Below are 14599 nucleotides of genomic sequence, written 5' to 3'. Positions count from 1 at the left end.
GAGCTGTTCTGAGGAAGCGTTTGCAAGGGAGCTCTCTGCAGTGTCGGGAGATGAGAACAAGTGCCGGGCTGGAAGTGGCTGGGAGAGCAGGGGGAACCAGTAGGAGTTGAGGAGAAATTAGTTGGGCTTTAAACACTTTCACTCTTCATCATCTTTCCTAACTCCTGCCAAGCCTCAGTTGGGATGAGTGTAGCGATGTCTGTATTAAGCTGGCTCATAAAAAACATTTATGTTGCAAATGTAAATAATCTCTCTGATTACTTTGTTTTCATAAACTGTACAGAACAGCTGTAAGGGCTTCTGCACAATCATAAAAGAAGTAAATATGTGGAATCCAGTAATCACAGCTTTAGTCTTGCTTTGAAAGTCTTTCTGGAGCATGACCTATCTGTCTGTTTGCATCCATGTGGCATTCTGGTCCAAGAAGTTTCAGATGAGAGAGATGTCGTATTCCTGATGAGCAGCATCTTTGCCGTTGGTACGAGACAAATGACTATGAGGACTATGTTTTTTCTTTTGATAGGATCTCAGTTGCTTTGTTTATTTGCTGTACTTATTCACAGATTATTGGTAATGCTTTATGAGCTTGCTAAAAATGTGTACTTGGGCCTGTCACACTTAAACACTTTGGAGGGTCCATATCAGATTTCAGCCTTGTAAGTCATACAACTGCAGTCATTCCCCTTGAGTTTGATGAAACATGCCTTCTAAAGGAAAGAGGTGGAAAAAGAGTGCTAATCAATTTTTGATGGGGTTCTTACTCTGTAAGCATCGGACTAGATAAACCAATGGTCTGATCAGGACTTAAAATGCATTCTGCTATGTAAAAAGTTTGCATACCTTCAGGCAGCTTTTCAGTGTTCCACTTGCAGTGTTTGGGATTTGTGCATGTGTTCGGTGACAGCTGTCATCTGTAGAAGCTTTGGTTGTGCTGGGAACTCTAGAGCTCACTAGGCCTGCTTTCCGGTGGATCTCATGGGATCTGCAGCTCCTGGTACAGAGTACAGACAGATTCATAGGAGAGGCAATGAAATCCTACTTTTGTTGCAGTAATTAAGGAAAACTCCACAAAATTAATTTTTCAATTGTACAGTTTCCCGAAAACTGTTGTCATGGCCTTTCTTGATGAATACTCAGCTGAACGTACGTGTTTATTCAGTTTCCGAAAGTATTTTCTTTGTAGTTGTTTCTGGATGTCTGCGTATCCCTCTTACCCAAATATGTAGTTGGTCAGTGGGCTCATGTAATGAATAAAGCTAAAAAAGATGAGGCTGACCTCTTGCATTTAGGCTGTCATGTGCACATGTACTTTTTCTGTCTTTACTCCTCAGGGTAAGGCCTGAGAGAACAGATATATGCGTAATCTGTGTTTCTGTTACTGTCCTTCTTGTTCAAATGTGTTTAATTTCTACTGTATTGCAAACATATTCTATTTATGGAGAATCCCTAATAAAATAGGTTAAGAATTCAAATCTTAAGTAGTCAAGTAGGTACTTGAAGAACCACAATGGTTAAAAAAATGGAGGAAAAATTACTCAAAATTTAAAAAGTTATATTGCAGGCTAATTTGTTTATCTGAAGGAACAGATACTTCTGTAATATTATGTAGATTCTCAAAAGATTGTTTTCTGTCTTAGTTCAGTTTATATAAGTTTATTTGTATGAGGATTTAAAGCTCCGTGGAGCATGTCCTGGAGACATTTGGCACTGTAAAACCATTGAGGTTGGAAGTAATGCTAGAGTTGAACTAGGAGAATGCTAAGAATATATCACTGCAGTGAAATAATGGTGACAGTACATCTGAAAGGGTATAGCTCACTTCTAGATGTGTTCTTTGCACCACAGGCTTAGTAATGTAAATTTGCAAATAGTGACGTTTAGGATATGGGTTGTTAGTGTATGGATTTAGGTAAAATATTTTCAGATCTACTCATGGGGAGGAAGGGTTTGCTGTATTCTAGTATTTAGGGGAAAAGCAGAGTGGGATTGTCTTCCATATCTGCTGCTAGAGATCTGTGATACTTTTTGTGACTAGGATCTTTGTAGAGTCATTCTCTTGTGAGGACCATTATGTGTCCTGTTGTAAATACTACAAATGGAGACCTGTCTGTATGGAGCAGCTTGATGGAGTGAGCCTTAATCTATCAAAACTTCTTTAAGGGTTTAGTGTAATTTAGGATTAAGTTTGATTTAATTTTGGCTCTAATCTAAGATACATTTTTCTTTGTGAAGTAACAAAAGTTAAATAAGAAATAGTGATGTTAGTGTAATGTCTTTGATAAATAAACATACTGCTATTACCCTAAACACGAAACCAAAGTGTCCAACTTTCTTGTCCAAACTTAATAATGTCTTGTACGTTAAGTGAATGGGACAAGGAATGAAAAGTAAATGCTATTGGGAATATTTTTTATTTTGAAGACTCTTAAGTGGATCTAACAGAAATAAATGTGTTTTATTTAAAATAAGTATTTTTGTTTGCCTTTGCCTGGCATTTTAATGAGAGGTGCCTTTCAGACCGGCATCATTTATGGTGAAACAGATTCAAGCCTCCAGTTTGCAGTCTGGTCTACACAGCTGAGTGTTTAAAGACAAATGAAGTCCCACAGAGTCTCTGTGGACGTAAGCAGCCATGAGTGTCTGCTTCTATCAGGTTGCTGGCCTTATGTGAAGGATCAGTACTACAATTAACTTGCACTTTAATTTGTTTGGTTTTTGACAGAAATACTTCTGGGGAAATATTATTTCTTGGAGTACTGATATTCATCAATTTCTTTTCTTTTTGTCACTCCTGTTTATTGCAATCTATGCAGAAACCCTTGAACTAGTATTGAGTTTATACATTTGACTTACTGTTTTTTTTAACAGCTGAGACATAGCTATTGACAGGCTATGTCAGCAAAACCCAGCGATTGGCTATAATTTATGGCTGTATGCCAAGCACCAACTTCTGTCTAACAAAAGAAAATTCATTCAAATTTTCATGAGATTTATTTTCATTTACACAAATGCTGTTAGCTACTGTATTTCTGTACTTTCCAGAGAAGTTAAAAACACAACTCCATCTGTTTAGCTCGTTAGTACTCTATATACATTTTAAATACACATTTTTTTATCATCTACATAGAACAGAATATTTTATACATCAGCAGTAATGCCGTGAACTATACAAGTGCCATAGGCTTAACGTATTTAATTTACAAATTATTGTACAAATTAAGATACAATAACCAGTATGAGTATTCCAGTGTTGTTTGTGATTAAATTGTCTTCCTCTGATTCCGTATAGAGGTATTTTTCATGTATCATTCAGCATGTGGGATAAAATATCTGGGAATATCTGTAATAGCTTCTCACAGAACTTGATTATAAGTGTGTCCTAGGGGGAAATTCAGTGTCTTTTAGAAAAACTGTGGAAAGCACAACATGCAGAGGGGTTAGAATCTCCCGATAACTTCTTCCATACTGTCGGAATTTTATTTTGGGAGATGATACAGAGACTGATACTGCTTTTGCTCAGAAATAGTGTACTCATATTATCAATATGTTAATATATTCAAGGCTATGATATCAAGAGGTAACAGTGTGAATACTGTAATATAGTTAATGTATTACTAATTTATATCACTTCATGATTTTATTGCATTTGGAAAACAGCAAGACATAGCTCTTTAATGGAGTATATGTGTTGGCCTGATCCTTCAATTCATGTACTCTACTGGCATATTAGTATCACAGTATTTGCATCTTGTCACAGTTTGTGCAGAAAGCCTTAAGACAATACTGTTTAATTCTTCACTTATGACTAGGATGACATTTTTATAAGTGCAGAATTAAACAGTCTGATGATAAAATGAAATTTGTGTGGGAAGAAGTTCGAGCCTGCAAACAGCAGTAGGGTATAATTTATGAACAGCCTATCAAGTATGAACTGTTAAGATTTCTTGCACTGGAAAAAAAAAAAAGCCACCATCAAAAAAACCAAACCAAAAATCAAGGTGCCTATAAAATGTCTGTAAACCAAGATAATTTCTTGATGTAACACCTGATATTACTAATGCATAAGGCTGCTGGAATAGGTGTGTAAGTGAGCTTGGATATGATGCTGATGAGCCACCTTCTCTAAAATTGTTTCAAATGCCAGCTGCATCTATAAGGTAAGAAGATGTATCTTAATGTCTTTGTAATAATTTCCCATAAAGTTAAATTTTCCTACTTATGTACCCCAACATTGATATAAAAGACATCATTAGAAAGGTTTACTATGCCAGTAACATCATGACCAGGTCATGTTACCTTAGTACAACAACTGAAGTGAGAAATATTGATGCTGGGCAAATTTAACGTAGTCACGTGTTCATGAGCAGTGCTTAAGAAAGGGGAAGCAAATGACTTTTTACACTCTCTGAATTTTAACTGCTACGTGATTGCCCTGAAAATTTGCCAGATTTCTTTTCTGTTGTTGAGATTAGACTTGAAATAAGAAAATGGTGATATGCTCCTAAAATGTGTGGATATGGATCTATGTATATATAAACCACTTGTAGCATGTGTTCATGGTGATGTCTGGCCTAAAGCTCTAGGCACCGAGTATGAAAAATGTTCAGCATAAAGCAAGGTTTATTTTGCCAAACGATAGGCACCCTATTATGTGGGTTAGCTGCCTGGGATATAGCTGGGATCTGTAGTTTACTGGGAAGGGGCAAAGAAAGGAAGCAACTTCGAAATTCACTGGCTTTCTACAGGCTTCCTTTGGTAGGGAAAACCATTTAGTCTTGCTTTTGACAAGTGAATCTACTGTTTCATTGCAAACCTTCTTCAGTTTTGTAAAGGGAGAGGGAGCAAAATGAGTATTAAAGCCAAGAAATGAGTACATTTCACAGGATCCATAGATGATTTTTTAGCCTGTGCACACTGTAACAGTCAGTATTTCCAGATGCAGTAGATGATGTCAGAGTTTCTTAGATAAAAGTACTCTGAAGCAAATTATCATCTCTGTTGCTGACCTCCTGAAGTATGATTCTCCTCTGTTACTGACCACAGAAACCGTGGTTCCTAACATAGGTCACTGTTGCATATATTTAGTCTGACAGAGACTCACATGTGAGATGGATGAAAATTGTCAGGCTTTTAAGTTGGGTCATTTATAGCACTAAGCATTTCTATATAGAAGAGTAACTATATAAATAAATGTAAGAAGTCTTCTCGTTTTGTGTCCTTAAAGTTTCTTTAAACAAATAAGTTCTTGATGAAAGATTCATGATCTGCCAACTCCCTTTCTGCTAGAGTAATCGTACGCATCTTACATTGAAGGAAATTTTTGCAATGACCACAGTAGATCAACTGCAGAGGGAGGTGGTCAGTCCTTGGGGTACCAAGATGTGATACAGTTATTTTAGACCACAGTTGCTAATCACAGAATCATAGAATAGTTAAGTTTGGAAAGGACCATAAGTTCCAACCCCTCTACCATGGGTAGGGACACCTCACACTGAACCATGTCACCCAAGGTTTTGTCCAGCCTGGCCTTGAACACTGCCATGGATGGAGCATTCATAACTTCCCTGGGCAGCCCATTCCAGTGCCTCACCATCCTTACAGTAAAGGTTCCTCCTTATATCCAATCTAAACTTCCCCTGTTTAAGTTTGAACCCGTTACCCCTTGTCCTATCACTACAGTCCCTAATGAAGAGTCTCTCCCTACCATCCTGATAGGCCCCCTTCAGATACTGGAAGGCTGCTATGAGATCTCCACGCAGCCTTCTCTTCTCCAGGCTGAACAGCCCCAACTTTCTCAGCCTCTCTTCATACGGGAGGTGCTCCAGTCCCCTGATCATCCTCATGGCCCTCCTCTGGACTTGTTCCAACAGTTCCATGTCCTTTTTATGCTGAGGACACCAGAACTGCACACAATACTCCAAGTGAGGTCTCGAGAGAGCAGCGTAGAGGGGCAGGATCACCTCCTTTGACCTGCTAGTCATGCTCCTTTTGATGCAGCCCAGGATATGGTTGGCTTTCTGGGCTGCGAGCGCACACTGAAGCCGGCTCACGTTCATTTTCTCATTGACCAACACCCGCAAGTCCTTCTCCGCAAGGGTGCTCTGAATCTCTTCTCTGTCCAACCTGTAGCTGTGCCTGGAATTGCTCCGACCCAGGTGTAGGACCTTGCACTTGGCATGGTTAAACTTCATAAGGTTGGCATCAGCCCACCTCACAAGCATGTCGAGGTCCCTCTGGATGGCATTCCTTCCCTTTAGCATATCAACCAAACCACACAGCTTGGTGTCATCAGCAAACTTGCTGAGGGCGCACTCAATCCCACTGTCCATGTCACCGACAAAGATGTTGAACAAGACCGGTCCCAACACCGATCCCTGAGGGACACCACTCGTTACTGGTCTCCAGCTGGACATCGAGCCATTGACCACAACTCTTTGTGTGCAGCCGTCCAGCCAGTTCTTTATCCACCAAGTGGTCCACCTATCAAACTGATGTCTCTCCAATTTAGAGACAAAGATGTCGTGTGGGACAATGTTGAATGCTTGCAGATTTTCTAGACATGTCCGTGGAATATTGGCTTTCAACTTAGTTCTGACCTTATAACTGGTTTTAGGGGTAAAATCTAGTGTGAAGATGCCCTGCAGGAATATTGCTTTAACATATCAAACAAAAATAAATAGTTTCATACATTAAAATGACTGCCATCATACCTCAAGGAGGAAAGCTTTATTAGGCTGCTGTTCTCAGGAGCTTCCTCTATCACTAGTGAACCTGACAGTTATGCTCTGTGATGAATTTTCATCCTAGTCAGCAAAGAGATGTGACAGTTAAGTGATTGTCTTCTGGGGATAGGAAAAGCTTGTATTGTTAAGGGATGTAAGGAAGTAAGGGAAAGCTGCTTGGCTTTAATGTTGCTTTTTCCTGGTAGAAATTATGAAGTTTTCTTTCTAAGTGATTCATAGAAAAGAATTTTTATGTATTTAAAATGTATTTTTTATGGTCACCCAATACTTATATCTGACATGAAATTAAGGGATTGGGGAGGAGGATAATAAAATAGAATTTACAGAAAGGGACTATACAGAGGATGATCATCCAGTTGTCAGAATAAATTGCTTGAACATGTAGAATAGGTGGCAATTTGTAGACAAACACCAGTGGGCTTGTTGCTGTTAAAAGTAGATCATGCAAACCAGGCATGTTCAGGCTTTCCTGGTCCCTATCAGGAACCTGTATTCAGCGTTATATACACTGTATATAAGGCAGCTTTAAGTGTGAGCAGCAAGGTAAATGGACAAACTGACAGAAGGCCTTGTCTCTCAATTCTTCACGACCTTGCAGTATCCTGTGTAGTGAGTCTTTGTGTTGTTCCTAGTTTACATTCTGTGTAGGTCACAGGACAGGTGTGAGGCTTTCCACAGTTGTGGTGGTGATGACAGTATGGCTGCCTACCCAGAAAGCATGGGTCTGTTGTAGTTATGTGTTACAGACCTAAAATTTGCTGGAACATTGGGCAACTCTTCATTTCCCATCTTTGGGTGGATACAAGTTCAGCAAAGTGGTCTCAGCTTTAGTGTTTGCGTCCTGGGTGCCTGAAGTAGTTGCCCTGTTACCTGTGGGACGCATCCGTACATTGAGGGAACCTGGGTGAATTCAGCTGCATCAGCAGGTTGAGGGCTTGAGCACTTGAGACTGAACACGGCTGGATGAGAAAACAGTATCTGGAAAGCAGTCCATAAGCACAGGACATGCTGGCATTTTCTTCTACCAGAATCCTAAAGTAAGAAGATTTTCTTACTTAATGGATTGGTTTCCTGCTTGCTTACTAATAGAGGTTGTATTAAATGTATTTCACTAAGACTAAGCTTTGTCATAAAGATATTTCACTATGGATTCTCAGGAATTTCTGATCTGTTTGGGATGGTAGCTCTTAATTGTTGGCCTATGAGTTAATGGCATCAAAAACCTTAAAGATTTTCGTTCCTAATGGTTATAGGAGTTATTATACACATGAATAATATCTTTTGATCAATCTAAATTTCTGTTTTAGTGTATTCTAGCAGTTAATTAGTGAGGATTATCTGCTGGGTACAAAAGTCATTGAGGTAGAATCCAATTGCCACGACCATTTTATTCAAAAGGGTATAATCCTGAGAAGTCTGAGGTTTTTTGTGCTTTCTTTTTTTGGATTATTTTCCATGTTAGTTAGTGGACCAGGATATCTGTGTTATTATTGCTGTTATAAAATGGTTTCTAGACATCTCCTGTGTTGGCTTGCCTTGATCTGAAAATGGGCTTAAGTAGTTTAAAATTGTTCGAGAAATGTAAAACTTTAATGAGGAGTAATCACCTTGGGGTGTGTAATAGAAGTCACCGGGATTCCTTGTTTATACGGTTCTCAGGGTGTCAAGGTGAAGAGTTACCTGGAAGTTCTTGTTGGGGTTGTAGATAGTCTTTTGAAGATGATGCACCGCAGAAGCACACTGGATTTAGTAGTTACTTGATTTAGCTTTTTTCCCTTTGGAGTGAGGATTAGCTAGATTAAAAGAGGCTGACTTACAATTCTGGAATTTTATGTAAGCAGGATAGGAGTAGTTCTTCTTGATTTAATCTGACCACAAATGTTGGTTATCAGTAGGGAGGTGGTGGATATTTGTTGCAGCAATGTGGGAAAAAAAATCCGAACTGTACAGAAGAGTTCTCTTAAAAAACTTCTTTGTTGTTTTGGCAAATTTAAGTGGCCTGTAACATGTTCGTGTTCCAAGAGGGGGTTTTGAGAAAGTGACCTAGTTGCTCACTTCCATGAATTTAGAGTTTATTTCTACCCCTTCCCCCTTTGGCTGATGTCATACTGTCCTTAAATACTAGCATGTGTCTATTTATGTGCTGGCTCTTGTGCTTATTCTTGATGAAGATGTTTAATACTATAGAACCATTGAGAAGACCTTTAAGATGACTTGAGTCCAACTGTAAACATAACATTGCCAATTCCACCACTAAACTATGTCCCTAAGTGCCACATATACACATCTTTTAAATACCTCCAGGGATGCTGAGAAAGAGGTCATATTATTATTTGCCATGGACCAATATCCTCAAACATATCTCTACTATAGCTCTGCTGGTGTGTGGTGTTAAAGCTCCATAGCTTATTAAAAAAATGAAACTTTTAATTTATTTGGAGACATCCCTGGCATGTTCTAGAGAAAGCCTGCATTTGCCTTCTGATTTCTAGTGTTACTCTATTATTACAGAAGAGGACAGAGATCATCATCATCTTTCTGTCCCCATGTGCAGCTCACAGAACTCAGGGCTGGTATGGAAAGGGATATCAGCTAAGCTGACAATATGAATGTTTCTGTTGTAACAAAATGCTGTTTAGGCCACAACAATCCCTGATTCTGCTCATTAAAATTGCTCCTTGGGGCCCAGTTCATAACTGCTTGAATACGTTGAAGAACAATGATAGATTTTTTACACTGTTTGTTTGTTTTGGTTTTACTTTTTTTGTTTATTGCTGGTCATTGGTCTCCCTGATAGAGAATCACAAGATCCTCTGCTCCTTGAAAGGGCCACCACCAGAACATACTGCCTGAGATGCTGCTTCTAATGATACCTAAATCATTGTCACTTCGCTTATTTTTATGTATTCTTACACAGCTGTCATCTCTGAATGGTCCAAACACCTTATGGAAATGTCTTGTGCATTATGATTAATAACTGTCACCTGTGATTCTTTTTCTTGCCTCAGGGGATTATTATATGGGTTTATTTTTTCCATTGACGGTTATATGTGTGTTGCCTTGTGTTTATGTTCACAAAAGTGAAGTAGATATTTATGTGAAGTAGTTTATTTTCTATGTTTCATGTTTAGTTTTGTAATGTTTAGTTGCTAAGCATGTTAGTCTTGTAGAATTGGTCCCTAAAAGGCCATTATTTTTTTTGTGGATAAGGTAGACCTATGGCATTTGAGGAGTGGAGCAGTCCATAGAGATCTGTGTCTTTAAGTTTTAGGAAGGGCTCTTGCAGATCTTCTGGCCCAGACCACTGGTGGCTCTGAAAGATGGCCACTGAAAGTAACACTGTGGTGTTTCAAAAACAATATAGAAAGCACATAGTTTCCTTGGTGTGTCTGCAGTGCATCTCTTGCTAAAGAGGTATTTGTTCAATCATGTTTCAGAATAATTGGATTTTTTGAGGTTATTGTTCCGTGTGTAGATTGAAGATATGTTTGAAACACAGGTGAAATGAAATAAATATCCATAAAAAATTAAGTTATGCTGGGGTATGACACTGCTTCCTCAGCAGATTTAAATGAGAAAATGTTCCTTGCCAGTATCACTGTGTGAAAAGTTAGTCTACAGAGAGCTAACAATATTTTGCAGAATTTTTTTCTAGATGTTGCACAGAATGGAATCTTACCCTGAATAAGTTTATTGTAATGAAGTTAGGGAAAAAGTCTGTACCTTGTGCATGGTGGTGTCTTAGAATCAAAATTTCAGTTTAGGAGAATGCTTTCTGTCTTCCAAACCGCTTGCATAGCTCTTGCAATCCAAGGGCCTGTGTTGAAATAATGCTTTCAAATACTGAAGTAAGAAATATTGCCTGTGCTTTGTAAGATCTGTTTTGTATTGTGATTCATGTCCTCCTCACCTACGGTTTAAATTGGTGTTGGTATTTTCCTGAAAGTTTTCTTTATGCTGTCATGTATGTAAACGAGGGATGCCTTCCAGAATCCGTGACTGCTTTCGCTGCTCACTTCAAGGTTTTTTTGATCAAAGCCTTCTTGGTGACACTTTCATTAACTTACTGTCCAATGTTACTTAGTCTACATAGTTGTATTAAGTATTGGCTTGAATTTTTCGGTAATTGCTATTTTTCATTAATGAGTGTAGATGGCCTTTTAGAAAACAATAAAGCTGAAATAAAGATATTGCAGGCAAGAAGAGAATGTTCTTAAAAGAACAGCTTATATTATTATTTTGTATATTATGTTGTAGTCTTTCGTGATCCATGAACACAGTATTCCCCCTCCCCCCATCCCTGAAAGCCCCTCCCTTGAATGTACAGGATACATGCTGTTCACTGAATAAGCAGCTGCTCTGTAATTTGCTTCTTCTCATTGCATAACATGTTCTCTTACTGCGCTCTGCTTAATCCTCCGCTAAAGGCAGAATGAATGTATTTCTTTGTGAAATTCTGTAGCAGTAATGAGTAGGCTTGTGAGGCCCTCATAGATAGTTCCTACTGCTCTCTTTGCACCTAAATCCTGGGTGGGTCATTGCTCCTGTTTTCGAGGCAAGGAAGTGGAAATACAGGGTGAGGAATGACTTGCCAAGATAACAGATTTGCCCAACAGCAGTAGCAGAACTGAGAAACAAGCCAAATCTCTTACAGTTCTGTTAAAAAATCATGGTGGTAACCAGTGTTTCTCTTCAGTCTTACTGTCTTACTTACCTTTTCTTGATGACAGCCCTACATGTGTGCCCCCATTCCTCTAGTCATTCTCTGGTGAAGTGGCTACTCTATGTTAGCTGGAAACCTACTAGTTGATTGCACTTTCTGATCAGTGGTTAGGTCCCAGGAGAGGCCAGACCCCTCTGGTCCACCTTCTCACAGAAGTTACTTAAGTAGCTGATTTGGACTTTCCTTTCCATCTTAGGTGTGCTGCCTTCTCCTCTCAGGGGTTGTGCTGGCTGCAGGAACAAGAGTACTGTTAACTGATTAGTTCACCCTTGTGACCTATATTGAATGTTGCTTGTTACTACGAGTATTTCACTATGCCTCAGGGAAAAGAGATGGATAGTTCTTATTTTGTGGCTGGAGAATTGATGCCTGGGAGTAAGATGAAAGTTTGTGTTTGGTGTGGATGTCCACTGAGGTCTTTTAAGACCTTTTTTTATTAAAAAAAAAAAAAAAACACAAAACAAAACCAAAACCAAACCCAAACCAGCAAACTAACCAAACCTACAGCATTGCATTTGTCTTTGTATTTTCGGAGTATTGCTGTCATTGATTTAATTGCAGCCTTGAGTACTCAGCATTTATGGTAAATAAGACCCAAATGTGTCAGGGTAAGCACTCAGAAAATTAATAAAGTATAATTATTGATCACATATTTCTAAATAATAAAAAAAAAAAAGATTGGTAGAAATGGGTTGTGTACACTTGTGTAAGATCTCTGCCGGGACCAAGGATAGGATCCTATTTTGCTAGATAGCATTCAGCTGCTTAAATGGTCTTGACTTCCTTTTCCTGCTCCCTGTGTCCCATTTACACATGTTTTAGCATGTGCAGTAAATGGAGCATGAGTGTCATAAACTGTCTTACTAGTTTCATCTATTTCTATGGAGCATTCCATCGAGTGTGCTGGAGGAAAAGACACTTTATAGAAAAAGATATACATATAGATCTCATATATATCTGTGATCATGTATATCTATGATCCTTTTATAAAAATTAAATAAAATCAGTGTCAGCAAGCTAGAGAGATGAATTATGATGAACCAAAGCACCTAAGTTGTGGTAATCCCTTCAGTATGCTTGCAAACTTCAGTATGTTTGTAAGCAACTTTTTGTATTCTCCCAAGGGTTTTAGAGTATATTATTTTGAGGATTTTTTTTAAAAGCGGTCTGGAAAGGAACACCAGAAATTCTGTTATATATACATATATACAGACCTTTGCCATTTGGGACAGTAGAGTAACTGATAGGAACAGCAGGTTGACATCATCTGTGGAATAACACTAGTGTAGTGTTAGTGATGAGGAGATGCTTCACAGATACTTGCAGATGGTAGAGGATTACTGAGACTCAAGGAATTGAAGGGCTTGTTTAAAAGAAAATAAAAAATCAGAGTTCTTAAAAAGCAGCATATTTTTCTTTTCCATTTATTTTCAAGGGATAATTATATGAGATGGGCTATGAATGCTGAACAGCAAAGGGCCCACACATGCACCCTGTTTTGAGCTGCTTTGTACACACTGTGTTTATGGTAAATCCAATCAGTGAGTTAACCTAACAGAACATTAATAACTGGTGGGTGAAGGGGAATTGCGAGGGTGGTGGAGTGTATAAACCAGTATGTCTTTATATAAGCGTCAGAGGAGGCACAAAATGTAGGATGGACTCTCACAGTTAGGAGGAGGGAGCAGGATTGTCCCTTTCAATGACAATTAGGTGTTAGATTGGCTCAGCTTTGTCATATAACTGCATTGTTACCAAAACCGAATTAAAAAAACATTTGAGGTATTATCTGAAATATTTTCACAAAGATTCAGATCCTGGGTAGCCTTAGTTATGTGCAGTGCTTGCTTTCCTGCATATAAATTTCATCGTAAATGTACGATGTTTATGATGTGCTCCAGAGTTAGCACTTCCAAGTGCCTGAATTCCATAGTGTAAGGGCAGAAATCCTGCATTGTTCTTCTGAGATTGACTGTACAGTGGTAGATATTCCCATATAAATTCTCAAAGTTAACTATTATCTAGTAGTCTATAATTTAGTGCCACAAAATCAGTGTTGTTTAAGTAACATTGTCTGTGATTTTTAGAATATTAAAGTGTGTTTGCTACACTGGTGACACCCCTGTGGAGTCTGACATGTAACTATGGTTTTGTTATTGAAAGCTTTCCAATACGCATGTTTGATATTAGATTATGGTTATGCTGGTGATGGTCTAGGACTGATTTTACTACATAACATATTTAAGCCATGTTGTTATCTCTTTCTTCATTAGCATTAGGAATTGCAGACTAATTTGTGACTTTTATACTTTCTTTTAGGAAGACTGATTTTAGGATAAGCAAGGTGGCAAGTTTTTCACTCATGGATAATTTTATGTAAGATAAGTAGATTTTCTGTGAGTAATCCTATTGATTGTAATAGGACTATTCACAGCTCGGTATGAGTGTAAACCTTTGTGGGATCAGGTCCTGTACTGGCATGCGTTCAGCAACATGAAGCATATAGAAATAACTGTGCAACAAGTCTTAAGAGTGTTTGTATCATATGTAACATGTTAGAATGTGTTAATTTCATGATCTGTGAACCTTTTCACAGTGATTTCTGTTTGATTGCTTTCTTTTTGCAAGTCAACACATTTTAAATCATTCTTACAATTACTTGTGGGTTAATTTCAAAATCTTTCTTTTAGCTGTGTCTTATTTTGCTGAGTAGGGAAAATAGGTAATGTTATTTAATGTTCTTTATTTAGAACCATTAGTGGGGTATTATTTTTTTACTTCCCAGTCTTTTGCAGTATGTTAAAAATTGAACTTTTGACATTGTGAAAGCTAGTTGTGTTTCCTTTTATATTAGACTATACCAATATTTTAATAGTGCAAATAAATATGTTTTCTGATGTGAAAATAATCAATATGTTTCATGGTCTGATAGGGTTTTTAAGTGTTTCTTATGGAGAGGATTGTGTTGATGGCAGTTTTATTCATGGTAATGATGAAACATAAGTAGTTTTAAAGATGTTATTAAGCCATGTTCCCACCTCTTTCTTCATTTGCACCAGGAATTGCAGAATTATTTATGACTTTTATACTTTGTTTTAGGAAAAAAGCATTTGAGAATTTAGATAAACATTTT

The 14599-nt window shown here is 38.1% G+C and overlaps 1 protein-coding gene across 5 annotated transcripts in view; it reads left to right on the top strand.

The window, feature by feature from the left end:
- Positions 1–14599, top strand: part of ZNF148 (zinc finger protein 148) — a 43331-nt gene that overhangs the window by 860 nt on the left and 27872 nt on the right. The gene's annotated exons all lie outside the window — the stretch shown is intronic.

This window comes from Psittacula echo (assembly GCF_963264785.1).
Source record: "Psittacula echo genome assembly, chromosome: 6".
Classification (NCBI taxonomy): domain Eukaryota; kingdom Metazoa; phylum Chordata; class Aves; order Psittaciformes; family Psittacidae; genus Psittacula; species Psittacula echo.
This window is presented reverse-complemented; position numbering and strand designations above follow the sequence as displayed.